This window comes from Anser anser (genome assembly GCF_964211835.1).
Source record: "Anser anser genome assembly, chromosome: 1".
Classification (NCBI taxonomy): domain Eukaryota; kingdom Metazoa; phylum Chordata; class Aves; order Anseriformes; family Anatidae; genus Anser; species Anser anser.
This window is the reverse complement of record NC_139720.1, coordinates 113,724,730-113,750,888: the sequence shown is the minus strand read 5'-3', so window position 1 is coordinate 113,750,888 and position 26,159 is coordinate 113,724,730. Positions and strand designations below refer to the sequence as shown.

Sequence of the window (26,159 nt, the reverse complement as noted above, 5' to 3'; positions counted from 1 at the left end):
AAAGGGCAGCTGAGTGTCATGACATCACTGAACATCTTTATTGGCCCCCATTTTGCATCCTAACTTCATCCTGCTCCTACTTTGATTGCCAGTAGTTACTTCATGTCACATCTGTAAAGGAATGTACAATCCTGATGATGAGTTGAGCATATAATACCAATAACTAACAACTACCTTGTGGTGTGCCTTTTCAGTCATTTTACAAACCAAACACCTCCAAGTAGGTCACTGCTAGAGCTGGGTGAACTCCTAAGGGCAGCAGAAGATGCTGGTGCTGCTCCACAAATCTCTGCACCCTTGTCTTTGACAAGTATCTTGTCTTCTGTCATTTGGGGTTATAGCACTATTACTGACCTCTCTTCCAGTTAAAATAGCTGTATCATTACTGGCAAGAAGAGCAGCACATTACCAAAGCAGACAGATGTGTGGCAGGCTGGGGCCAGACCTTGCAGGCAGCCTTGGTGATCCTCAAGCAGGGAGTTGAAGTGGTGGACAGGAGCCCCAAACCACCCTGGGAGCAGTGCCCAGGATTTTACACTCCCAGGAAAGCCTAGGAAACTTTGGAAGCTTTGCACATCCACCCCAAGCCATAGAGAAGTACAGATGTCTCGCATGTAAGAGGGTCTATTGGTCTTGATTTTGGGGTTATCCAAGAGCTACCGTATCACTAACTCTAGTGTCTGTCACCTCAGGGAAGCAGACAGCTCACAGACAACCCTCAAGGTTCTGCTGGCAACACAGAGGATCAGCAGTTTTGGCACCCAGGGAGGGCTGACCACGAGGCAGGTGCAGCACGGGGCTTTGCAGCTCAAGGGAGCCTTCAAGGGTGCCGTGGGCTGGAGCAGGACAGTGGCTTCCGTCTTGGTAACACTGACATCCATCGCCCAAGCCCACAGTCTTGCTGAGACCAAAAGTCCCCTGGTGGTGCTCCAGAAGGGCAGCACTTTCGTGACTCCTTCCAACCACAGTGGTCAGCTGGGCTGCAACCGCTGCACCGGTGGCTGTGGGCAGAGGAGGAAAGAGAGACAATAACAATTCTTGGTTGTGCAAAGCCTGCCAGGAATTGCATGGCTTCAATTATAACTGGCTTGTTTTGTTTGGTTTGTTTTTGTATCTTTTATTATTATTATTATTATTATTATTACTATTATTATTCCAGATTCACTGGTTCAGCGTATAATTCCACCCAGAACTTCCTTTGTCTGGTTCCTTCTTGCAGACTTGCTGAAGATTGTCCAAACTTTTCACTTGCATGTGTTTACTAGTTGACTTCAAAAAAAAACAACTTTTACTTGAAAGGGCAGACGCAGTAACAGTGTTGTTTTAGTTCAAAAATAAATGTGAACAAAACTACTACTGACAGTTAACAAATATGAAATACACTTGACTTCTAGGCTATTAAACAAGAGCAGCAAAATGTTCCCAGCAGTTGCTTAATGCAATTACTTGATTAGAGAAAGGCATTTCATTTCCTAACCGCTACAAGAATAAGCAATATAGCTGTCAATAATTTTGCAGCGAGGTCTGAGGGCTGGTGGTCAGCCTTAGACCGCATCTTTGCATGGTCATTAGTGCATATCCATCAATGCACCCAGCACAGCCTTAAGATTCTTGAGGGATTTCAGCAGTATGCGAATGACCTTTTCCTTCATCAGTTTCCAGGATGTTTTCCATTACTGAATATGCAGCACATCATAATGTTTTACATCAATCCTCCATTTAAGTCATATCATGTTATTTTGAGACAGCGTACAATCCTGGCTGCCTTTTGCATTCAGGGGTTGATGTGTAAGCGGAGTGGCTCCCCATCTGAAAGTATTGTCAATGAGCTGCAAGACCTCCAAATGCTTATACAAAATATGTACTCTAACAGGAGAAAGAGGGATTTGTCTTTTCAGGTTGCAGCAAGGGCCTAAGGGAGAGGTGATGGTCAATCAGATGGTGTGCTCAGCACCTGGGGCAATGTTGATCCACTTCCAACTTGCTTAAAAGGTTCCAAAGGCAAAACTGATTGCGTCCCCAAAAGACAGCTTTCATCTCCTGTAATGTTTGCTGGTGAGCAAGGGTGGGTCCTCATTGGTATTTTAGTGTGATCAGGATTGCACGTCTGAAGGGCATCTCCCTGTTGTCCCCCACCATGCTCTGGTGCGTATCATGGGGTGGTCTCAGCGAGCATGGGCTGGGTCCCTTTCTGCTGAAGCACAACTGAAAAGCAGGGTCTAAGCTAGCCTCAAGTCTAACCTCAGGTGAATACTCTGAAACACAAGTAGAGTATTTGTCAGGTCTATAGCACCACCGGTTTCTGTCTGCAGACCTACTGCTGCTGCCCAGCCTGACTTGCTACTGCGAACACAGCCAGAGTGTTACACCTCCCAGATTAAAGAGCTACTGGAGCACTGTGTATAAATGGGACACAGTAAAAATGTTCATCATTATTGTTTCGGTCACAACATGTGCGGCCCAACCGAGCACTAGAGCTAGGTGCTGGTAGCCCCACAGTGGGAGGTTTAAAGAGCCAAAGACCATATGCCTACAAAACTATACATGTGTGAAATCACTGACGTCCCTTTCCCTTGCCTAGAAGGCATCTTAGTAGGTGACTGTGGGGTGGTGGGGCTGAGTAGTCCCAAGTCAGAACAGAAAAATGCAGGAGCATTTTTGTTTCCATAAAAGATGGAATAGTTTCCCTCATTCATCAGTCTTACTTAAGTCATATTTATAAATACATTCTGTCTGTGTTACTAAAGCAGACATCTTGACCATGTGTTCAAAATTATAAGTGTGAACTCATAGTGTTCTGTTGTACATAAATATTGTCTGCCACGCTGTCATTCCTCAGCTTTATATTGACGCCTTTAAACTCATTTATGGTATAAATTAATAATGCTTCCTCTTAAGGGGGCTAGTTCCTGGGCTGAGTAATACACCATGCATGGATTTATTGAGAGCATGGGGCAGGATTAAAGGCAGGATTTTTTCTCATCCCCTCTCAAGGTCCAGGTCACACGATGCAGGAGGAAACAGCCAGGCCTGCTGTAAACTCTCCACCTCACTGAACTGTAGCACAACTGAAGGCATTCATCCCAAACAGGTGGATAGCTTATGAATTTTGGGGTTAACTTCCACGTTAAAAAAAAAAAAAAAAATAGCTAACAGGAGAGAATGCACTGTAGCAAAATGAAAAACCTAAAAAATATTAGTTTAAGGTAGTGAAAAATATTTTAGTTCGACCTGAATGTAAATGTTTCAGTTTGGATTTGGTTTACCAGTCTTTTATAACTTTTTCTTTCTTTTTTTTTTTTTTAATGTAGACGTCTTCAAACAAACAAACAAACAAAAATTATCAAAATAAAGAATCAAAGTATTCATTTTAAGAATACCTTAGTGACATTTAAAAAATCCCATTTAGAAAATGTCAAAATGAAATTAACCACTTCAAAACAATTTCCCCATTTTTCTGGACTGAATCTATATGCAAATTTTATTCAAATTCATGAAGTGGTGTTCATTCTCCTGAAATACCATCTTTCACTGGAAAAAAATCATCTTCAGCTCCGTTCAGAGTTTTTCCATGATTTGAGAACTGGGGGTGTTTCCTGCTTTTTCTGCATCCTGCTGCACACAGACACCAAGAAGACCAACTTTCTTCGCCTGGGAGCAACTTTGTTACCTCTCTAAGGTATTATGATTTTGAGTGAACTCTCCTTTAGAAATAATGGTGGCTACTTGTAAAGTCAGATTTTTCTTGGCCAAGCTGAAGCACACAGTGCAGCTTAGCTTTTGCTGAGAATTTAGAAGTTTTCAGTGTTAGGACTACTGAACACAGTTTAGGGAGATATGAAATGGAGAAGGCATCCACGCAAAGGTTATCACTAACACCCTTGCTAGCACACTCATAGGACTGTTTGCATGCAGAGGGAGCCGGTGTCCATCAGCATTGCTGCAGCTGGTGTCCCTGCCCCGCTCTTCATCCTCCTGCCTCGTTCTTACCAGGGACTGAATTACTACACGTCGGGTCCGGTGTGACACGAGGGAATTACAGCACCTCTGTCTGCGTTCAGTGTGCTGACAGAGCGGGTGCTGGCAGGCGTGGGTGGCTTTCTGCAACCATGAGATGTGGAAAGGCAAAACCACCTCTGCCCCCGATCAGCCTCTGGTGTGGCCCAGCGCGCGCACCCGCTGCCTTACCACACGCCAGAGCTGCTTTCTGATTTTACTTCAAAAGGAGTTTGAGCACATGTATTGCCACAGTTGGGGAAAAACAATTCAGAAGCACTTTCCTTGATGTGTTATTCATTCTCCTACTTGGTGTATCAAGGGCAAAATTTTCTCTTCTTTCTGATCCTGAGCGTAGATCAAAAGGAAAGTAGGTCCCATATTTGCTGTTTGCCTTTTAGGGATCCGGCCTTTATATGCATATACACAACAGTAATGCTTGCAGCCTGTAGCTGAGAAAACTTCTGTTTGTAGTAGTTAGCAAACAGGTTAACGCAGCACTCTTTTCTCTGGAAAAACAATGCCTGTGACTGCAGCTCTGGCTGTGAAATGATGCTGCACTGCCGAGATCGATAGTGGTCTTTGTGTTTGTGACTCCAGAGTTAGATGTTGTGGTGGTAGCAAAGTGTCTGCTTTTTTATTCATCCAGCTCCTGGGCCTGCAAGTAATTTACTGGCATGAGTAATTTCTCTGAGTTTGCTTTCATACAGAAGTTTTTATAATATCAAACCCATATCTTGCATTCTTTGTTGAGTGCTACACTTCATATGAAACCAGTGGGGAGCTCAGGCTTGTATGGCATTTCTTTTCTCGTAATCTTTCTAGAAATTTTGCAGTGTTATAGTCTTCGGTTTCTCTTTTTCTGTCTTTCTGGGTGTGCGCACATCCATATATATATGTGTGTATGTATGCATACATATAGGTAATGAGTGCTTGTCTGAGTTTGGGTGCAGAGAACACCTAGGTGCAATGCCGTCTATTTTTCATTTGCAATTATGGAACACAAGTGCCACGAAGAGTCATATATCATGCAAGAGGAAGTCATACCCTAGGAGACTGAATTCCATGTTGCTGTATCTCACCTACTTTATCAGCTACTCCCATTGCAGATACGAGAAGTGAATGTGAGGAGAGATGCTTCATTTCCATTTCACATACCTGGATATTGCACATTGCAGTAGCACAGTGACAGTGCACTAAAGCTACTGGAATACAAAGCTGGTTGCAAGGTGGAAAAGTATTCCTTTTGTGAACAGAAACTGCATTTAGATTTTTTTAAGAGGTTCTTTGAAGGAAACATCCCCTCCATTTCTGAAGCTGGAGATCTTTTGGCCAGTGCTGCTGGGTGTCACGATGTCCTCCCCATCCCCGGTCCTGTACAGGGGCCCTGCGGCAGACCTCCCCCCAGCCTGGTGTGGCAGCTCCCCACCCCAAAGAGCAAGCAGTGTGATGCTTTTGAAGTGCTGAAGCCCAGCCCATTTCAATTTCAGAGGCTTTTCATCTCTGCCTTTCAACCGCGGGGTGCGTGGGTGTATCTCCAAACACAAACAGCAGGGCTGCCCATGCAGCCCCGCCAGCCGGGGAGCCGGACAGGGTCCCCAGCTCCCTGTGTCCCTCCAGGGGTTCATTTTCCCTTGTGCTGTGTGATGGCTGACTGTGAGAGGAGGAGAAAAAAATCAAAAAGAAAACGACAGTCTGAAACTGCTGCAAATATACAGGGTGGTTGCCGTTTGGGGAGGCGGAAGGAAGGAAGACATGAAAAAAAAAAAAAAAGATATCATCCCTTTGGGTAGTAGTCTTAAGCAGACCAAATGGCTGGAGAAAGAGTAGGGGGGAGAGGGGAGAGAGAACAAACTAGAAGCCTCACATGAGGAAATGCAATTGGATGTCAGAGTGAGGGCTTTGATGTCGGTGGAGGAGATTAAATGTCCACATAAAGGATTGGACTCGGGTGGTCTGTGCTGTTTCCTCTCACATGCACCGCCGTGTGACAATTGCTTTTCAAACATTAGAAATTTACCACGTTCTAAAGCAGGACTTAAAGAAAGGAGGAAAAAAAAAGAAAAGAAAAAAGACATCAAAGAGGGGTTCGAGTGCGGTGCAGTGGGTGCATTGCACAGCCCCAGGCTTCCCAGAGATGGGGCGATGCTGCCCACGCTGCCATCACAGTGGAAATACGGCCGGGCTGCCAGGCACTGCCGAGGCCCCTCACGGTGACGTGTCCTGAAAGGCAAGGTCGCCAGCAGTGAGTTATTCCTCCCAGATCCCCAGCCTGCACTCCTGAAATGACAGAGGAGCTCACAGGAACCAGAGCAGTCAGCACATAGCCTCGTGCACCCATGTTCTCCACCTCGGCACAACAGCGCTTTGCAACACTGTGGTTAAGGGCTCCCCTAATTTTAAGCATCTTCTAAGTCATATTGCCTCAGTGAAACCTTAGCACATCGTTAATTTTCACTTTTAAGTGCTCTGCTAGGTTTCGGCCAGAGCCCCCGCCAGTTTCTCTGAAGTCTTGAGATGTGAACCACAGTAAGGGAGGATTTATTAGACTATTATTATCATTATTCCTGAGCGTAGATAGTTAGGAACACTAACTTTGTAGACAGAAGCAACAAAAAGTCCTTGCTTGCTTCCTAAGGTTCAACAAAATACACAGAAACATGCAGAGTGGGTAGTGCAAATGCCTTCCCCCTTTGGTGTCACTCCTGTCAGGGATAGCTTCAAACACGGTTTGTGCCAAAGTGGGTGTAAGCAGGGAAACTCTGATCGATTTTAATGAGCTTTGGACCAAGCCTAAAAATCAGGAAGAATGTACCACAAGTGACAAACGGCACTGCCACACTCCTAAATGGGACTCTGTGAGCTGAAATTTTTTACCAGTGAAGTTAAAGTTTGGATGTGTAGTAATTTGTAGTAACCGTGGTTTCATGCATTTCCTACTGCAGTCAGCATTTTTATTCTGCTCTGATTATAGGTACATTTGCAATTTTTAAAGAATTGGGTAGAGGGTGGATTTTTTTTTTTTTTCACATTGAATAATTATAGAATATTTACTGTTGTTCCCTCAGACATTTTTGACTCAAGTCACTTACTCTGTTATTTTTTTCTTCTGCACCAATTTTCTGTAATCTGTAATTTTCTGTAAGGATCAGTAAACTTAACACTTACTTACATATATTTTGATAGAGACAAAAAGAGGAAGCATTTCCGTTCGGGAAGATAATGTCATAAAAATCTGGTTGGATTTCTATGCCAGAAAAAAAAAATATATATATATATATCCTACAGATTAAACTGAACTGTGGAATCCAGCCAGCTTTTATCAGAAAAAAATGCATATACGCTAAGCATGCCACATGCACAGCTTTTAAAGTGAATATCCTGAAGTTGTGCCAGAAAAAAATTTGCATTGATACATATGCACCTCTTCATCAGGTTAATGAACTCACTTGAACAGATAACTCGTAATATAATCCTACTGTATTTTCTGTGCAATAATGATTATGGTTAATGAGCTTTCACACCCTGTGCAGACCCTACCCTTAGTCTACCTTAGACCGTAAGCCTTCAGTCCTGAGGAGTTTATGCCTTTATGGTAAAAGTAGTATGGACAAGTGAATGGAGTGTGGTTACTGTGGTAATTAGTTAACATTTTTGTCACACTTAGAAGGAAAGCTTTCAAATCTCCCTAACAATAATGCAACGAGGGAAGGTTTGCTCATACTTGCAAGTGAAATATTTGAGTTTATTTGATGTATAAACTCTAAAGCCTTTCTCTCTCTCTCTCTGGTATCTCGAGAATGGGTAAGATAATTGTGTTGCGTGGTTCAAAATACCATACATAAATCAAAGGATTTAGCATAGTTTTTAGGACACAGAGACAGTCTTAGCTTACTAAGCTTAAGTTACTGCATATGTTTTTCATTAAAGAATCCAATCCCTGATCTTCATAAAAAAACACCAAAAAATCATTGTCTATAACAAAACATCAAACAATAAAATTATCATTAGCTTTCTAGACCATTACGAAATGAGAATCCCTACATTAATCTTACTGTTATTTGGTTTTAGTAAAGTGACCTTCAAAAAGAGTTTGGGTGAATAAAGCACTGAAGCATTTGCAGCGGAGCAGACAGCCTGACATTTAAGAGAATTCTCTAGTTTTACTGTAATCAACATAGCATCACACATGCAGAAGCAATGATTTTAAAAGTAAGTCTGGGAGATAAAAAGGTCTGTTGCTCAGGGGAAAGAGCTTGAAAACATTTTCGAAAACATCCAGACCGTAGCGGAAAACACATCGGATCGACTTAAGACACTAAAGTCACCAAATGAAAGCATATTGGCAAAATGGCTTGTGAAGAGCAAACAGGCAGAGGCACGTCAGCTTTGAGGCAGCTCTGAGAATAAAAATAATACCTTTATAAGCCACCTGCAAGAGCCAGGCTTCGAGAGTTTTCCCAAGCAACATGTTTTAAACACAAAAGGGAGCTGCATCTGGCTGAAGAAGCTGCAGGACAGGGAGCGAGGAATAATTGATCCAGAGGCAAAGGGGTGAAAGAGCGTGTGGGGCGAGGATGCCCCTGTACCCCAGGACCCCCTGCATGCCCCTGGGCAGGGAGCATCGGCGCCTCTGAACTTAGTGCAAACAACTTCCACCGGGCGGCCCTCGGCTCTATTTCTAACCTGATTATTTATTGCTTCTGATTATTTTTAGTTACTAATGGATATATACAATAAAATGCAGTACTTATGGTGTTTAGATATGTTTAATGCAGAACACATTTAACAAGGACATTCAAGGACAGGCAAATACTTAGCACATGGCAGACCACATGTTATTTTTTCCTTTCATCTGAAGGATTTGGAGCCTAAGCTAGAGTGGGCTCTACTATTGTTAATTATGTCCCAGATCATTAAAGTCCTCGTTTCCACTGTGCATTCCCAACTCATCAGCTTCCTGCCCTTGGTGCACTCAGGTGCTGGAGCCCCAGAGCGATCTGCCAGAGCATCCTCCTCCAGGGGGCTGCCAGCCCTACCCTCGAGCTCCCTCACCGGGATTTTACATTTCATCCTTTCGCCTAAGCCAGGCAAAGACTGCCCTTGTGGAAGCATCCTCCTGGCTAGAAGTGCGGCGTGAGTTTTTGTGAGTGCTTCAGCACAGGTCTGGAAGAAACACTGAATTTGCACAGGGCTCGTAGGGGTCCTGCCTTCAGCCAGCTCTGCAGCCCGGGGAGATGCTCCAGCTGACCTCGGTTCTCCCTGCAGGTTGCTGGGCACTTTATTTATTCCTGCTCAGGTTAAAAACCACCTCAGATGTGGTTGCACTTACTTGGTGGGTGAAATTGCACTTCGAAACTCCCTGTGATCAGAAATGCTCAACAGAATTCCTTGGAATGAAAAGAGCTGCATAAAGGAGAACTAGTATTGTGTATACTGCTAAAATAGGGGGCAGAGGAGCTTTAAGTTTGCAGAGGCAAATAACAAGGTATAGAAAATACAACCTGTATTGGCCTATGTTTTTTTCTTCAGGACATAAAGCAATAGCAAACTTGCCAACAAATATACAATTTGCATATGGAAAGAAGCAAAGCTGAACAAAATATGCAAGAATTTACAGCAGTGTTTTAGAGCCAATATTATTATAAGATGCAGCTCCAGAGAAATACAGTTCAGCGCTGTCAGCTTTTTAAAATTTAATTCATTAATTTGGGAAGGAAGATGGACATGTACAGCTTCATTCCAGATTAGCTCACACTGTGAAGGAATCGCTTACTTTTTTCTCCATTCAACAGAAGTCTTCTGGATCCAAACTGAAATATGAGTGCAAAATAGATTATTGGCTCAATTCTCTCATACAGCCAAGTAAGAATAATTTTCCAAACAGAAATTTAATCCTAAATAATTTAATAATATAATCTAATTGCTTAGTTATTAGACAGAACATGAACCAAATTCAGCCCTGGTATGTACAAACTTGCCTTGATTGGAATTCTACTGACTTGCTGAAAGGGCTGGGTTTGGCTGCACTTTATTTTCCCCAACCATAATATTAAAAGTTGGTGTTCAGTTAATGTGGAAAGCTGCACCAAACCAGTGGGAAACAAATTCCCGATTTTTGTCTTGTTCTCCGGGCATAAAAAGAGGTGAGAATCATGCTATGCTTAATCTTTTCAAAAACTTCTCCTAGTCCAAAAACAGGACTCAGAGAGCCTTTCACATCTGCAATATGGGAAAATCCTACCTCCCTTCATAAGTTCAAGAAATGTTTATTTTCAGAAGTGCCTCAGCTTTTTGTTTGGTTTCTATAGGCTAATCCTATAAGGCATGCTAACACATCGAATGTCTGCTGGAAAGTGCATAGTGTTTGACCTCTGCAGAGGTCTCAGAGACTTCGGGGGTTACTGGCATCATGCCGGTGACTCTTTGCTGTCCCAGTCATCCAGGTAAACAAAGAAAAAGATATTGATTTGTGCTTCCAAAACATATGAAATCACCCCAGCCATGTGAATAAGGAAACCAGTGCCTTAATTTTCCACTTAAATGCAAGAAATTGTTCAATTGGGTACGGGGGTGCTGGGGTTTTTGCACCTGTTTAGCCAAATAAAATTAAAAGCATCCCAAACAAAAGAATATGAAAGAGGAGAGGAATCTTAAGTTTAGACTTCGTGAGCATGGCAAACTGTGCAAGCGTTGCAAAGAAAAATATACACTGGCTCACACCACTGGGACGCTGCTCGCTTGGATGGTGGGAACTGGTCCTTTGTCTGCCCTTCGAAACTTCCCCTGTGCTTTGCTGTTTCCTATCTTCCATTGGTGTCCACTGCAGACATAATATTTAAATCCAATTTATTGTCTCTTTTAAAGTCTGAAATATGAAGAGGAGGGGAGGCAGGAGGAGAGAGGAAACCATATGTCAAGAGAAGTGAATCAAAGTGAAAGTGGTGTGTGTGCGCGCATCGGAGGGGGCTAAATTTGGCCTGCTGTTTTCTATTTTGACTATTGGAAAATTTTGGTGAGATGTGGGCTTGGTGCGACATCTGTTTGGCTTTGGGGAGTGTGTGCGTGTCCGCGTGCGTGTGCGCGTGTGTGGCAGGGACTGATGTCTTTCTTTGTGCGAAGCTGCACAGTATCACATGGGGATATAAAACATGAACACCCACTTAGAAAATTCACGCAGAGCCCACTGCACGGTATTTCGCCTCTCTTCATGCTGGTGGGTTTAGCTCATGGGGCACGTGCACAGCCAGTCTTTTTCACCATCGATCTAGTGCTTAGGAAAGCTTGCTCCAGTGATGTTTTGTGAACTGATGGTCCAAAACTGGGATGTTTTTAGTGCCTCTTTACGCTGATTCCATCCTACTGCATTTATTCAGGCTCTGAGAATGCATCACGACTAGCACCTAGGGATGGTGCTGCAGCAAACATTGCATGTGTGGCTTTCTATCCTGGTCTGCTGCTTGCCTAAAGCCAGTGACAGGCACGTGCAGAGCCAGCTCACAGATCACTGCTTTGGTCAGCCCTGGAAATCAGGCCACACGTTTTCCCTTTTCTTTTCTCTCCTCATCACTAGAAAGGAGACAGACACCCAAGGGTCGGGCTGCTGTTGTTTTTTTCTACTTTCTCCATATCAGCAGTCCCAATATTTGTTTATAAAATAAGGAGGGTGAGGGGGACGACAAATCTATTTCAACAGAATTTATAGTATGTTATGTATGGCTCTACTGAAAACAGAGCCTGATACTTCAAGGGTAATCAAGTGCCTGCAAACCAGCTTTTCCACCACTGCTGGCAATAATTAGCCATTCAGACTGCACTAAAAGCTGCCTGAAGGCGGAGAGACATTGCTAGTTTGGGGAGATGTTTTTTTAAAAAAATAAAAATAAAATAAAATAAAAAATCTGCCAATATTTCTTGCTGCTGTTTTTCTTAAATTTCATCCCATTTTCTGTGGCGTTTCTGAACAACCTGGAAGTTTGTGCTGCCTAAAGAGCAACACACAGTGTTTGTCAGCTTTTCAGGCACTAAAGCATTTGACATTAGTGTAGTTTCTATTTTTGTGTAAAATCCCAAACATCTGTTCCACAGGAGAGGGGTTTGCTACCAAGCACTACTGTTAGATTTCTCGCCAACAAGTTTCATTGCTTCATGTGGTTTGTGTTTTGTTCTTTAAACAGTTAATTATGTTTTATTCTTTCTTCCATAAAAGCTAAATTTAGCCAAGATCTTCTCTAATCTGAAACATTTTATGGAAATGACAGTGTTGTTAAAAAAAGCATTCTGGGTAGAGATTACAAATGTATAAAATAAGTGAGCACAGTGTGCTTTATATCATATCTCTGTTCACCACCCTATCTTTGATGAATACGGGCAAAGGCTGCTATAAACAGAGATCAAGTAGCCTGCTGTACGTACACATGTGTACACTGGGATGCTCACACACGCCAGTGGACGTGCACTCCCCACACACACATGCACCCGGCAGTTTATATACTGCTGTCAGCAGCCAGCCCCTGATTCACCGAGCTAAAAGAGGGGGGGTCAAAACCCAGCCGATGGGATTTATAAGAAAGTTTCTCAGTGTTTTAGAACAGCAGGGCTGGAAGAGACCTCAAGAGGTCACTCCATCCATTCCATGTCCCTAGAAAGAACAGCCTCACCTACATCACTGCTGGGGAGTGTCTTTTACAACTAGTCCACGGGGACAGCCAGCACGGGAGATTGTGCCTCTGATCCCTTCTGTGGTAGGGGTTTGCTGCAGCCTTGCACACCCTGCATGCTTTCTGTGCATCCCAGTAGCTGCCAGGCATGGGGCTGTGCTGGTGGTTCAGGAACCATCAGTCTGAGGCATCCTGAATGTACATGGTACCTCTCGCATGCTAGAGCATCGCCTATGTGAGGCAGGAGCTTTGCTGTTCTTTCGAATGGCTTCAGAATTTCAGCCAAAATATACATATTTACCATAGTGACACAAAATACAAGCACAAACTCATAAACTATTGCCAAGAGTGCTGGCAGTCTTACTTATCTGGCCCTCAGCCTTTATCAAACTGAAGATAAAGTCTGTTTACAAGAAAACTGCTGAGAAATCAGACTCTAATGAGCTTGCTTAAAGCAGTGTACCAGCTTCTCCAAACATTCAGCATCTGTATCTTAAGCTGACTCCTACATGTTCCACATTTTATATGTTCCTGCTTTTCCCTGTCTGTGTGGATACCATTTAATGCCCTTGTCATCTCTAGGATGACAAAATGGGCAGCAACCACTTTTGGTAAGTGAAACGTGGGTCCCTTGTCTTCAGCCCCGATCTATGTGCCGATTCCTCCTTCTTACACTACTTCTAATTGAACTGCTGCCTTGTTGGGCAGACCACACAGTGCTGTACTCAAGAAGCAGATACTTTTATTATGAAGGTTTTCATACTGACCTCCAGCAACGTGGAAATGGGGAGTATTCTTGTGGAAAAATGTGGGAAGCTCCCTGCTGTGTAGAACCTTAAAATGCTGCTGTTGCTTGTGTGTCCTCTATTTCATGGACTTGTGCCCAGGTGGCACTCAGCCAAGGCCACCACCATCATCATTTGCTGAGAAGGTGGTATTTCCCCGTATTTCCACAGAAACCGGCATGGTGAAAGAAAGCACACCAGCCCCTGCTAGAATTACATCCCCTTATCTGCTGCTGCTGCTCCTCGGCAGTGTATGCCACCACTGCAGGGAGGGAGCCCAAATAATTTGCATGGCAGTGAGACGGACCGTGCTCATCTGCCAGGCACCGCGAGCCATCGTGTGACAGAGGGAGTGCGGGCACCACAAAAATGCAGCAGGCAAAAACCGGTGTTTCAGTGCTGTGCTGAGCCCTTGCCCCTGCTGGGTTTTGCACAAGTGTTCCCACCGAGTTCATGAGGAGAGGAAGGAACAGAAGAAAAGAGGGCTAAGTTTGCTTGGAGCAGATGGGGAACCGAGCCCAACCCAAACAGGGAGCCTGGCAGTCACCCAGGGGTGTTTCGTGAGGCTGCAGCCCAGGTTGTATATTTCTGGGGCTGTGAAATTCAACAAAGAGCAGTGCCGCCGTTGGTCCACTCTCTCGGTGATCTTGGTGGGTTTTTTTGTTTTGTTTTGTTTTCTTTGTTTGTTTTTGTTTTGGTTTGTTTTTTTTTTTGTTGTTGGTGGTGGTGATTTTTTTTTATTGATACCATTATTATCACTTTGACAAGAAAAATACACTTTGACAAGAAATGTGCTCCATGCACTTGTGGCCTGCACACTTCTTTTACTTTTTACTTTTGTGTTTCACTGGTTCTTCAGAGCTTCAGCAGCTTTAGCCACCCACCTTCAGCTCTGTGGCCTTCAGCCGTCACTTAGACTTTGCCGAAGGGCCCCAGGATTTCGGGAGCAGGGACTTTTAGTCCCTCATGATGTACACCAGCTTCTGAGCAGGAGTTGTGCTGCCTGGGTCCAGCGCAGCAGGGAGGGGAGAGGGGCCAAGAGCAGGAATATGCTTTGTCTGATCTGTGCATAGTTTTTTTCCTGTTTGATTACACATGTGTAACAGGTAACAAACTGGACAGTGTCCAGGGGCAGAATTTCAGTCCATGGTGTCCTTGACACCAGAGTGCGTCCTCCTGTTTGCTTGTGTGGGACTGTCCTCCAGCAGCAGCATTGATACCGCCTCATTCTCTTACTTGTGATTGATACTGGTGTGATGCTGGGTGGCTGTGGATATCGTATCATGTTGTGTTTCATGGTTATGGAGGCAGTTAAGCAATTTGACATTTGTATTTCTCATGTTTTCCCTGCGTCCTTTCTACATGTATGCAATACATGGGTTTCATCTTACATTTACAATGAGTGTGTGAAATGACATGAGGAAAACAGGCAGAAATGCTGTGGATATGCACATCAGCACCCTTTGTTTTTTTCCAGAAGTACAATATTCCTCTGTCCTTCCTCTTTTTACTGCTTTGCATGTGCTTGCGAACTCCAGCCCCTTGTCTTCCTGGGAATTCTGTAACACGTCCGTCTGAATTTTTGTTCAGTGTTATCGAGCTTCAGCCTCAGGAATACCTGTCACATCCTGGCTCTAATTTTGTTTGGGCTATAAAATAGACCACCCAGCTGGAGAAGGAAATATTGCTATCGCCGCACTAATTCTTAAATGATTTTTTTTTCAGTACTTTGGCTCCACTGGCAAGGAGCCAAATGTGTGGTAGAGCACAAACCACTAAGATCTGCACAAAGACCACCAAGTACACCCTTCTACGGGCAGCCCATCCGCAACACGCAAACACGAAGCAGGCTGCATCACCTGCAACACGCAGTTGGTTGTTGCTGGAGTTCAGCAGCCTGCTTTGGAAAATTCTGCACTGGGCCACTCATCTTTCACTCAATGCTAAGGTATCTAACACTGTGTTGCACTCATACAGCAGATTTCAATTTAAAGTTGGCATTAATTGATTCTTCCAACGTGCTGTAAACTTTTCCTGTCCGTTCCTTGGAGTCGCCTTTTGTTGCCCAGCTCTGCCCTGCTTTTATCTGTCATCACAAAGTTGTCGACTGCCCACGCTGCAGATAAGCTCGCCATTGTTTGCAGCTGATGTCCCGGGGCTGGGCTCTGCAAATCCCTTTTTACACAAAGCTGTTGGTTGACAGCATCCCTACAGCTTCCTATGGGGGCCTCCGAGACCCCTTGCCTGCAGGAGCCACTGCCTCCCATTCCCGGTACTGGCAGCACAAGTGAAGGCATGCTATTCCCTGTTGCTGCCACCTCGTCTGATTCAGGACAAATCCGTATGGCACATGAGGGTGGTTTGCATCGCCTCACCCCAGGAAACATTTCAGCACAATTCTTAAGGCAGTCGAGAGTGCAGAGCACCACCGGGAGAAAAGGTCTTCCTCCCCACGCTTCTACAAAGACAAGCCATTTCCCCTGAAATTAAATCCCCAGTGAAATACTTCATGAAATAAAATTAAGTATGAAGTGCCACTTATACCTACCTTCTGCTTTTAATGTCAAGCCACAGAAAATACTGTCATGAACCTCCTTTCAAAATATTTCCAGCCAGAAAAGATTTTATTTCCTTGAGAAACAAGGAAACACAATGTCAAGTCCTAAAAATTCAGATTATTTTCAAAATATTTTCAAAGAAAATTGGCTGAAACAGACCCTTTTTGCCATGAAAAGATTGAACTTGATAAATCAGCTGATGGTAAAATGTTGCACTGAAAAACTCACAATTGACTTCTGTACAGATCGTCATCCCCACTGTATCCACCAGAAGTCAGTAACTTTAGTCTGTCACTGAATCATGCGATGGAAGATCACCAAGAAGATGACAAATAATAAATTCTTTAAGAGAAGCCACATTGGAAACTGGAGAAATTAAAATATGAATATGTTGAATCCAAAGTGCTGGCTGTTACCTTAAATCTGACATTGTTCAGCAAATTTCCCATGTTTCTATAATCTCTTCACCTTCTATTTTACAGCATATTGTGCTCAAAAATCTGTGGATAGATTTCCATTTTTCCATTCCTTTTTGAAAAAAAATAATAATAATAATAAAAAAATCTTGCTGCTCTAGTCTCTAGTCTCCAAAGGCTAAAACAAGGAATATACCATTTTTCCCCAATAAAAGAGTGACATAATTGAAAAGCATTCAGTCTTTTGCTATATGTGCTGATCTGGAGTAAAAACCTTTCTGTGTGTCCTTCTATGAGTTTTGTCTTTGAAATAATAAACAAAGGTAAAGGCTTCAAAGATGTTTGGTTTTCACTCTGGCTTTCACTTAGGCTGGCAAGGAAGCCCTTCTCTTTGTACTGTTTCTTCCAGATTTGTGTTTCTAATTTAAGAGGAAGTAAGAAAGTGGCACTCCGAAAGCATGGGACCAATGGTGCCCAGCACCCCTGTTCTGGCTGCCAGGAGCAGTGTGCCAGGATGTATGAAATCAGGTGTTTCAGAAAGGTGAATTGCTTCAAGGTAGAATGACTGGAGCTGTTCTGCCAGTGCTAGCTATATAAAAGAAAATAAAATTGTCAAAAACTTCAGGAAATGCTCTGCTCTGAGTTGACTCAAAGCAAGTCTTTAAGACTGTTGGCAAACTGCTTTGAAAAATTATTCTAGAACCAAGCAAAACCTTTAAGATCAAAGGTTTCAGCTGACAAGGCTTTTAGAACAATTTCAAAATAAGATTAAAAGTGAAGTGTTATTTTGGGTACAAATATTTGATTAAAAAATTCCATCTGTATATTTTTCACTTTCTTAGCAAAATAAGTTGAATAATATGTATAAATTCATGAAATACCTTTCTAACCTAAATCTGCATTGTTGTAGTGGGCAAAAGATTTTGGCCTTAACATTTTATGCGGCCCTATCAAGAAGGATTTCTTTAGTCTGTTTTCCTTTACTTATCCATCCACCCTATAATATGAGACCTATTTTTCCCTCTCTTTCTTCCCAGTAAGTATTAGCGTGGGCGATATAATACGGCGTAATCAATGGGGCCCGAGCAGCACTAGCAAGCAAGAGGAGGAACGCCATTTAACAAGGGATCGTATATCTGACACCGCCATCCAAGTGGCTGCTCTCACGTCCTCTCAATTGTTGTGTCAGAAAATCAATCTGTGACTTCAGCAAAATCTTGACGCTTTCTCCCATCCGCAGAGGGGACCGTTAATAATTCACAACTGCTCTTCTTTCTCAAAACTCGTTAATTCTGAACCTAAATACCCCACAAAATGTTCATTACTGAATCCACCGTGGTTCTCGTATCGCTCTTCTTCTAAAGTTAAAGTAAGCCAGAACAGGTATTTTTAATGACAAAATCTCAGAAAAGCATTGGTAAACAATTCTGAGTGCTGAGATCATTTCGCAGTGTGGGACTTTGTTCTATGCCTTGTATGCAGAATTAAGTCAGCTCATACTGCAATCACATAAACAGGATGGTCTTGGTAAAGTTAATTTCCTGTAGTGGCTTCTAGATTTTGCGACAAGGCTGAGTGGGTATCAGCAGTGTTCTCATATTCTCGACACACAAAAGATAAAAATGGAAGGTTTTCTTGAGGTAAATAGGGATATAAATAGCTGTAGAAGGGTTTGTGCACCAGAAAGCTTCTTGGTTTTCTCCAGCTTTTACAGCAGATAAATAAAAGCTCCTACTTCTCCCCACAAATATTTTAACATACCATAACCATAAAATACCTATAAAAAGAAATGATTGGAGAAGGACTGGCTTGTTCCTGAACTTGTTTTTCTGTGCTGTTTTGAAGTAAGGGACAGGGGGATTAAAAAGACTGTCTCAGAACAGAAGCAAAAGAGTGTTCAACACGTGAGGCATTCTGGAACATATAAAATTTAGGGGTTTGACCTTCGGAGTTATCTGTGATGGGATTACCTATATCAAAGCAGAGATCAGAAGCAAGTAAGCTCATATCCTCTATAATGAATGAAAATATCTCCAGTAATGCCCCCCACGCACTATCTACCCAGGTCAGAGTTTTCGAGCCTTAGCAATTAAACAGAAGATTTCTCAATCTGCAAGAAAGGAGCATAATAAATGCTTCTGAGTTCTTCAGATATTGTCATTAAAGTCAGCAAGAGCTGGACTTCTTTTATTCTGTTATCCAACAGAATTTGTCTCTTTGGAACATTTTGACCACAGTAATTTATTTAACCTGCTGTTGCCACCCAGCCCTGGAGTTTATCAGAACTGGTGACTTACTGTAAAGATAAAAAGCTGCATAAGCCACCGTTAATCTCGAGACACAGGTTCTGTCTCTTTGCCTTCTGGCTTCAGACTCATCCGTATATACGTCTGTAGGGCTCATGGGTTTACAAACAGGGCAGGCAGCTTATTGTGGGGTCAGGAGATGCTCCAGTGACCTCTCTCAGTTCAGCTGTACCTGGGCGCTCCTGCAGGCTCCGTTCTTCCAGCAGCTCGGTGTGTGCTATTGTCTCCAGCTGACAGAAACTGTGTTTTCATACCTGCCGGATGTTCTAAATTTAAATACTATTAGTCTACTGTAAATAACAGTTGAAATACTTTACTCTGACAGCATTGGAGGCAGCATATGGATTCAAGTTTTAGACAACACTACATGTAAAATGCCTTTCCCTTTATAGCAGAATATATTTAGAGTCTTTTAAGCTCAGCTCCTGAAGTGAGTATGATGCATCTAGTCATCTAGCCCAATCAACAGCAGAATCACAACTTCATGTCAGTGCAATACATTGTTAACTGATATGTCAGAAAATCAATTAATTACTTTTAAGTAGCAGTTAAGAGTATCCACACAATACTGCCATGTGAATTATTAAAGAAAGCAGGGTTGAGTTTTCTCCACAATTGAAACCCTGTCTAAGAAGAAAGTGCAAAATGCTGCTTCTGCCCTGAAGCCTAATCAACGTTATTGGGTAAGCAACAGGAACCAAAGGAGTGGTGGAAGGCATGAAGCTGGAAGGGTGTTGCCTCCCAAAGCACAGGCACCGGCAGCCTGGGATGGCTATGGCTGTTATGATAAACCCTCCCTTCCATGGAGGTACAGCAACCTCCAGATGGGAATAATGGCACAAGCATGGCTCTGACAGATTAGCGAGCAGAGCAGTGCGAGAAGGGCAGAAGGGACTTTCTGTCTCCTTCTACAGCTTCACCAAGGGACCTGCTCAGACTCTGTGCACCCCCCGTCACTGTCTGTTATAGATTTTTGCCTGGGACTCTCCCCTGGCATGCTGAAGGGAAACATAGCCTTAGCGGGACATCATCATGAAGCTTTCTGCTTTCTTCATGCCTTGGTCTGTTAGAGATGCTACATGGGTGAATGCATCAGTGGAGGTGGAGAGGTGACTGTGAGGGGGGATTTAGTTTGGGGTTATGATTTTCTCTCTTGTGTTGGGAAAGCTTCACGGAGCAGGGTCTGGCAGGCTCAAGCAGGCCTAGTTGGTGTGAGCACACTGGAAGGCTGTCCCACCACTGTCACCACCAGCAAGGCTGCCTTTGCCTGTGAAGGATGCTCCTCCTCCTTCTGCCAGGACCTGCAGGAACAATTGGAGCAGGGACAAGGAGCAAACCCATGCTCATCCTGGGTTTTCTGGGGGTCTGTCCTCTCCATAACCACAGCCAGGGAGCTCCTGTACCAGAGAGGAGGATACGGCAATGTGTCCATAGTGCTGTGGTGCTACCACTACCCAAGTGCCCCAAGCACACGGAGGGCTTGGGCTCTGGGTCATCACAGCAGCACCTGCAGCACAGACACCACAGTTTGCAGTCCTACCTTTAACCTGGTCACCAAATCTCCAGCAGCACCTGAGGCCTGACCAATTCCTACACGGAGACCTAGGAAAGATTTCCTCTGAAAGCTAATGAGATGTGGTGTCTCTGTGGTGCCTTTTTTCCCTTGTCTGCCTGCCCCATGGGGATTCTGGCTTTGCAGGTTCAGTAACAAAGGTCCTAGTTCTGGACCTTTTGTGATTTCCAAGCAACTATCTGGTGTTGGATAAGTCTAACAACTGCCTTTTGTACTCATGACCTGTATTTGTCAAGACAATATGACGTTGTTTCTTGGGCTCCTCTTATCATGTCTGTCCTTCTGGCTAGGGTGAGAAATGCTAGGAAATTTTACACATACACACCTTTTTTTTTTTTTTTTTGTCAGAAAATATCCATTCATCAAAACTAAGACTTTTTACAGAATCCTGTGCAATGGTTTTCACCAGAAAACATCCCTCAGCTCCTGGGGCAGGATGTTTGGTCAAACCAGAGACCAACAGATCTGCCAGGCTGCTAGGTGTGATTTTATTTGGCATGTTAGCATTTCAGTTGTACTGTGGCACACACGCCTGATATTGTTTCCAGTCCTTTGTTTCAAACCAGGTTAGTCTACAACTGTTGGAGTCCATGGGCTGGTTTCTCTCCTGGTAAAACGCCAGGGAGAGGAGGGGGGCTGAGCATCAGTTCTGCAGTGCTTCTGGCTGGGAGAGCCTCTCTTAATGAATTTCAGTTTTGTCTAAAGTACATGGGTGGGTGGCTTGGGGTGGGGAGTTAATGGGCAGTCTCACCTCTTCTCCCTGAAGAGGTAATTACAGCCTGGGATAGCTCCTAGCGGTGGAGAGGGATGGAAACTGCTGGTTGGTGCAGATGCAGCTTCAGCAGACATAGCAGCGCAGAGGACCAGGCACACAGAGTGGATGATGAGTTGGCATTTGATTGTGGCACCAACCCAGTGGCTGGGCCTGCCAGGTCACCCCAAAGCTCCCTCTCCTGGCCAGCACCAACCCGAGACCCTGAGCATCCCTGAGCCTGCAGCAGAGCTCAGCACGGGGACCATAGCTCGATGCAGAAAAACCCCAGGTGCTGTGTAGGGCATGCACTGCCACTGCTGTCTGAGGTGGCGTGGTGCTCGGTGCTGGACTGGGGCAGCTCCCCACGGCTGTGCCCCCAAGCTCTGGTTCTAGCAGGACACCAGCAAATGTGTTCCCAGGTTGCAAAGGCCTGCCTTTTTCTAAAAGTAGCCAGTTCACAGCTCTGAGATGATGACGGAAGGATGGCTCGTGTCAAAAAGGAAAAAAAAAAAAAAAAAAAAAGATAAACATGCTTTTTTGATAGCTTTTAAATGTCTATTAGGCAGCTCCAAAGCAAATGAAATCTTAGCTGTTGTTCCAAATGTCTCACTGGGTTTGGTTTCAATGCGGACCACATCCAGCTTCAGCATGGTGAAAGTGCACATAAATATTATCCCTATCCAGAAAAGCACAGGCGTTTGAATTTTCCCAGTAGCCATGTGTATTTTTCAGAGAAATCCACCCATGTCCATGAGTTTGGCAGTCTCCTCAGAGACATGGGCAAAACCGTGACATCCCTCTTCCAGGAAAACAACCTGCTTCAGAAGGGAGTTGCTAACCACCCTGCAAAGAGGATGTCATGCTTCAAAGCGAGTTAAAGATGGTGTGGAGTGTCAAAAACAGGACGTGTGCTCCATCCTGTTTCATTCTTACTTGCCTCTTTTTTTTTCCTTTTTTTTTTTTTTGTTCTGTGTTATGCATTTTATAATGTGCCAGTCATTTAGTTCAGTTCAGAGAACCCTAAAAATATTTCTGTTCATAAAGCGAAACTCTGGGTACTTATTGGGTAATCTCTCTGCACAGTCCGAAAAAGAGATTGACAGAGGTTGGGTCTTAAGATGGGAACTTAATGTTGTGTCCCTTTCCCAGTGTGGCTTTTTGTATAACTCAGGCCACAGAATCCCATCGTTTCTATAAGGTTACCCTTGTGTTACTAAAGCGTTGCAAGATGCATGAAGACATAAGGGAACCCACTCATTTCACATCGTTCCTGTCTTGCCTAGCAATTGAAGTAAAGGTGCTCTAGTTAACATGAAGTTGGTTTGCACAGGTGTCCTGCAGTGTGGGGGGATGTTAAGAGCAATATATAAGAAAAAAAACAAAAACAGAAACAAAAAAAACCCACTGCTTTCTTTTGGGAAAACCTCCTTTTGTTAACAGGGCTATTTCTACAATCAAAATTTTGGAAAGCTCTATGGCTAATGTTTCTCATTCTGAAAACAGAAGCTGTTCATGCCCATCACTTCTCATATCACCTGCTAATGGGACGCTGTCAAAAGCTGCAGCGTTCCCATCTACTTCCATCTTACTTCAGGCTGATGTTTACTTTATAAGCTTTAGTTGTATGTTTACTCTATGATGTTTCCTTTATAAGCTTTGTAAGCTCCCCAAGGGCTAATCTTAAAATTCGTACAATGCTCCAGCTGACTTCCAGATGACCTGAACACCAGTAGTCTCACTGGAAGCCCATGAAGGTTGCTGGTCTTTAGCACCTCCAGAAACACAGGTGTCCATTTTTTTAAGCAAATGCCTTGCCAAAACTTGCATCTTCTTTAATGAGCAGAATGTACCGCAGAAGCAATGTTTACTGTGTATAAGTGAAACTGAAGAACACATCTTCTCCTGGCTCTCATACCCTCCTCTCTGTCCCCTACCACTTGAGGCTAACCCTCTGGCATACAGCTGAGAAGTGGCCAGTCAGACAGGGAATGCAGTTAATGCAATAAAAAACGGCTGGGTTTTCATTTGCATGTTCATTAGGCCATCTTTGCACTGTTGCACACACACACATTGTGAGTGAAAAGCAGTCCCCTATGAGGACTGCTGACTGCTAGCTTTACCTAGAATTCCAAAATAACCAAATTAAAATAAGAGGTAAGGAAAGTCTTTCACAGTCTCCTCACTTCTCTGTCAGCTACGTTATTATATTAAGAAAGAAAAGTATGAAAGCCAAATCCATCCCAGGTCTTTGGTTTAGTTTTCCCTGGAGATCCATCCCTTCTGATGTTAACGTGTATGTATCTCGCACAGCCCCATCATTTCTTATCTTTACGTAAATATCTACAAGATGCTCACGCTCTGATAGACAGCCAAAAAGCAATAGGAAAAGGAAGGTGAAAACTGATAATAAAAAGCCATGAGAGAGTGAGGAACTAAAGGTCTGTAAGTTTCAAAAGCTCAAATCTAGTGCTGTATGGAGGGCTGGAAAGAAGGAACCTCTTTGGTGTAGTTAGCATCTGAAGATAGCAGCTAGCGGGGGTGCTTTATCTGGCCCCTCACAGAGGGGCTATTGCACCTCCGCTGAGCCACTGTCTGCAAAGCCCAGGAAACATCTTGCTGTGCAGTTGATGAAACATTTGCCCGAGGTCTCTCACAGTCCTCCTGTGGCGGTTGAATAATGTCATAACCCAGGGTTGTGCAACAGTTGCTGGAGTGGAAGAGATTGTGATGTTTCATTTCAGGGCACAGGGCTTTTTGTGGGGTGGTTTTTTTTTTCATGTGTGTGTGTGTGTTTTTCTTCTTTTTCCATTATTGCCCTTGGGAAAATGAGCAAGTTTTTTTTATGAGGGTCTCTTTGCTCAGGCAGTGCTAAGACGAAGTTTAAAAGACAGGAGAATAACATGATGCTTCTCCTTCAGTACAAGAATGACGGACCAACAACTCCAAACACTTTTTGGATTAGGCTTTCCCAGAAGCACATTATACTTTATTTTCCATTTCATACCAGCTGTGTTGCAAGTTTTTTTGTGATCCCAGGGAATTAGAACCTGCTCTCGCAGACGTATAGGTTTGGCCATCCCTGGAATAGCTTAAGCACACGCATAATTTTCCTCTTAGGCAATGTTATATGTGTTGAAGTGTTTGTAGGGCCTATAGGTTTGTGGCCATGTGCTGACAAGTGAGAATATAATATTTAAAACCTTAACAGTGGCTTCTACTTGAAAATGTGAAATTTGGCCAGCAGCAAATCCCTAGTAAATCTCACAGCCTTTTGTCTCTGCATGCATTCCCTGATTTCATTAGAAACATCCCATCTTGGAATCTGGAAAATACAAAACGCATCACACCAGCAGCTATATGTCTAGGCAACATTTCTTATTGTCCACATGGGTGAAACTGCCACTACTTGATTTTTTTCTTCTTATCACTGGCTGTGAGGACCTCTCCATTTTCTAGGAGGAGAAATAGATTACAAAAGTTGAAGTAAAAGAGTACAGGAAAAACATTTGATATCTTAGCCAACTCTTCTCTCCTTTAATGGAAAAAATAGTGAGGGGTTCACCATGTGAGCTACTAAGCATGCAGGGTTGTTACAGCATTGCAGTACATGGGATGCTCGGTAAATCTGCACTGCACACTAGGATACGCTTGTCTGCCAGCTGCCTTTCTCTCTCTTTCAGCAACTGCAGCATTTTGGCATGCTTTGAGAAACAACTGGACTAAACTTTGGAGTCTGGTGAAACGTTTTTGAAAATCCCTTTACCTGTCTATCCATCCATTTCTTCATTCATCCGTATACCTATTAATCTCTTCAAGAGCACTCTATGAAATTGCTGAATTTCACGCTTGGTGACAAATGCGACAGGCTCTTAAGGAGCATATAGCAACTCGTACACTTCTAGGAAGGATTATTTCCTCTTAAACGCTAGAAGACTGAGATGCATATCACTTTGCCTACATATGAAATTTCAAGCTTTGCAGATACTGACTCATGCTTACTGATTTATCAGAGCATAGCGGTTGACTCTTGTTACCATTTCTCACACGTGTTCCCATCCCAGGGATGTCAGTGCAATTATTTCCATGTGCAGGGGAAAAGAGAGCTTAAACTGCCTGGTATATTTACTGAAAAAAAAATCTCTTTGTAATCAGGGATGTTCCCATGATACCACTGTCTGGTGCTAATGACTGTAAAATACTGTGAGCAGGAGAAGTCTGCAGAAAGAGTCGGTACCAGTGTTGTTACTCTGTTTACTGGTTGTAGACCCTCGTACATCTGAAGCAGGACCTCAGCTGAAACAGCAGGAGAGCAATCCACTGCACGATACCAACCTTGTTTCTAACAGCAAAGCTCTGAACTTAAATCTTCATCCGCTTCCACTCTAATTGGGCAGAGAAAAATCATCTGAGGAGCTAAATGAAAATTACTAGCCTATAAATGCCTGAGGCAAAAAAAGAGAGAGAGGAGAGAGAGAGAAAGATGGGAAGTCTCATGTGAGTTTGGTTAGTGGGGGGGGGAAAAAACCCCACGTACTAAGTATGGCTGCATGTCATTTTTCAATTTGCTCATGTTAAATAATGATCTCTAGGGCAGAGAAGGAGTGGAGTGAAAAGGAAGAGCTCTCCCCTCATCTTGTTTAGTTTGTGCTCATCTTTTGCAGTGTCTGACCACTGCAAGGCTATCATATAAACTTAATCATGAACCACGGGCAGTTTGGTGTGTCTTCTCCTCTCTCCTGGACCATGTACCTGATGAGGAAAAACAGAGCACCCCCTGGCTTTTTTGGTAAAGACTTCTTTATCTTCCTTTTCAAAAGTTTTTTTCTTTTCATTAATGCGATAAAAATCTTCATTGTAAAGTAATAGAAAGTATTTGGTGGAGAAAGCTTTTAAGGCAAAATAGTTTCTGTTGGAGCAAAATAAGGAAATCCATGACTGTGTGCATGTGTGTGTATTAACTTCCATGAGACAGTTGAATACCTACAGGAGCTTTCACTGGTCTGTTAAATATGTTGCAAGCCTCTTTAACTGAATCAGTTTCTTCAGAGGAAATGCTTCAAAACAGTTTCCATTTGAAATGCTTGGGATGGGGGTGCTGCGGGGGCAGGAGG

The 26,159-nt window shown here is 43.4% G+C and overlaps 1 protein-coding gene across 5 annotated transcripts in view; it reads left to right on the top strand.

The window, feature by feature from the left end:
- The window catches only part of RUNX1 (RUNX family transcription factor 1), a 174,059-nt gene that overhangs the window by 63,836 nt on the left and 84,064 nt on the right, over nt 1–26,159 (top strand). The window contains exon 1 of one of the 5 annotated variants that reach the window (XM_083819983.1): nt 3,318–3,679. The exons of the other annotated variants lie outside the window; for them this stretch is intronic. The gene's annotated coding sequence lies outside the window, so the exon portion shown is untranslated. Of the gene's footprint in view, nt 1–3,317; nt 3,680–26,159 lie in introns of those variants that run through there. 5 annotated transcript variants of the gene reach the window in all.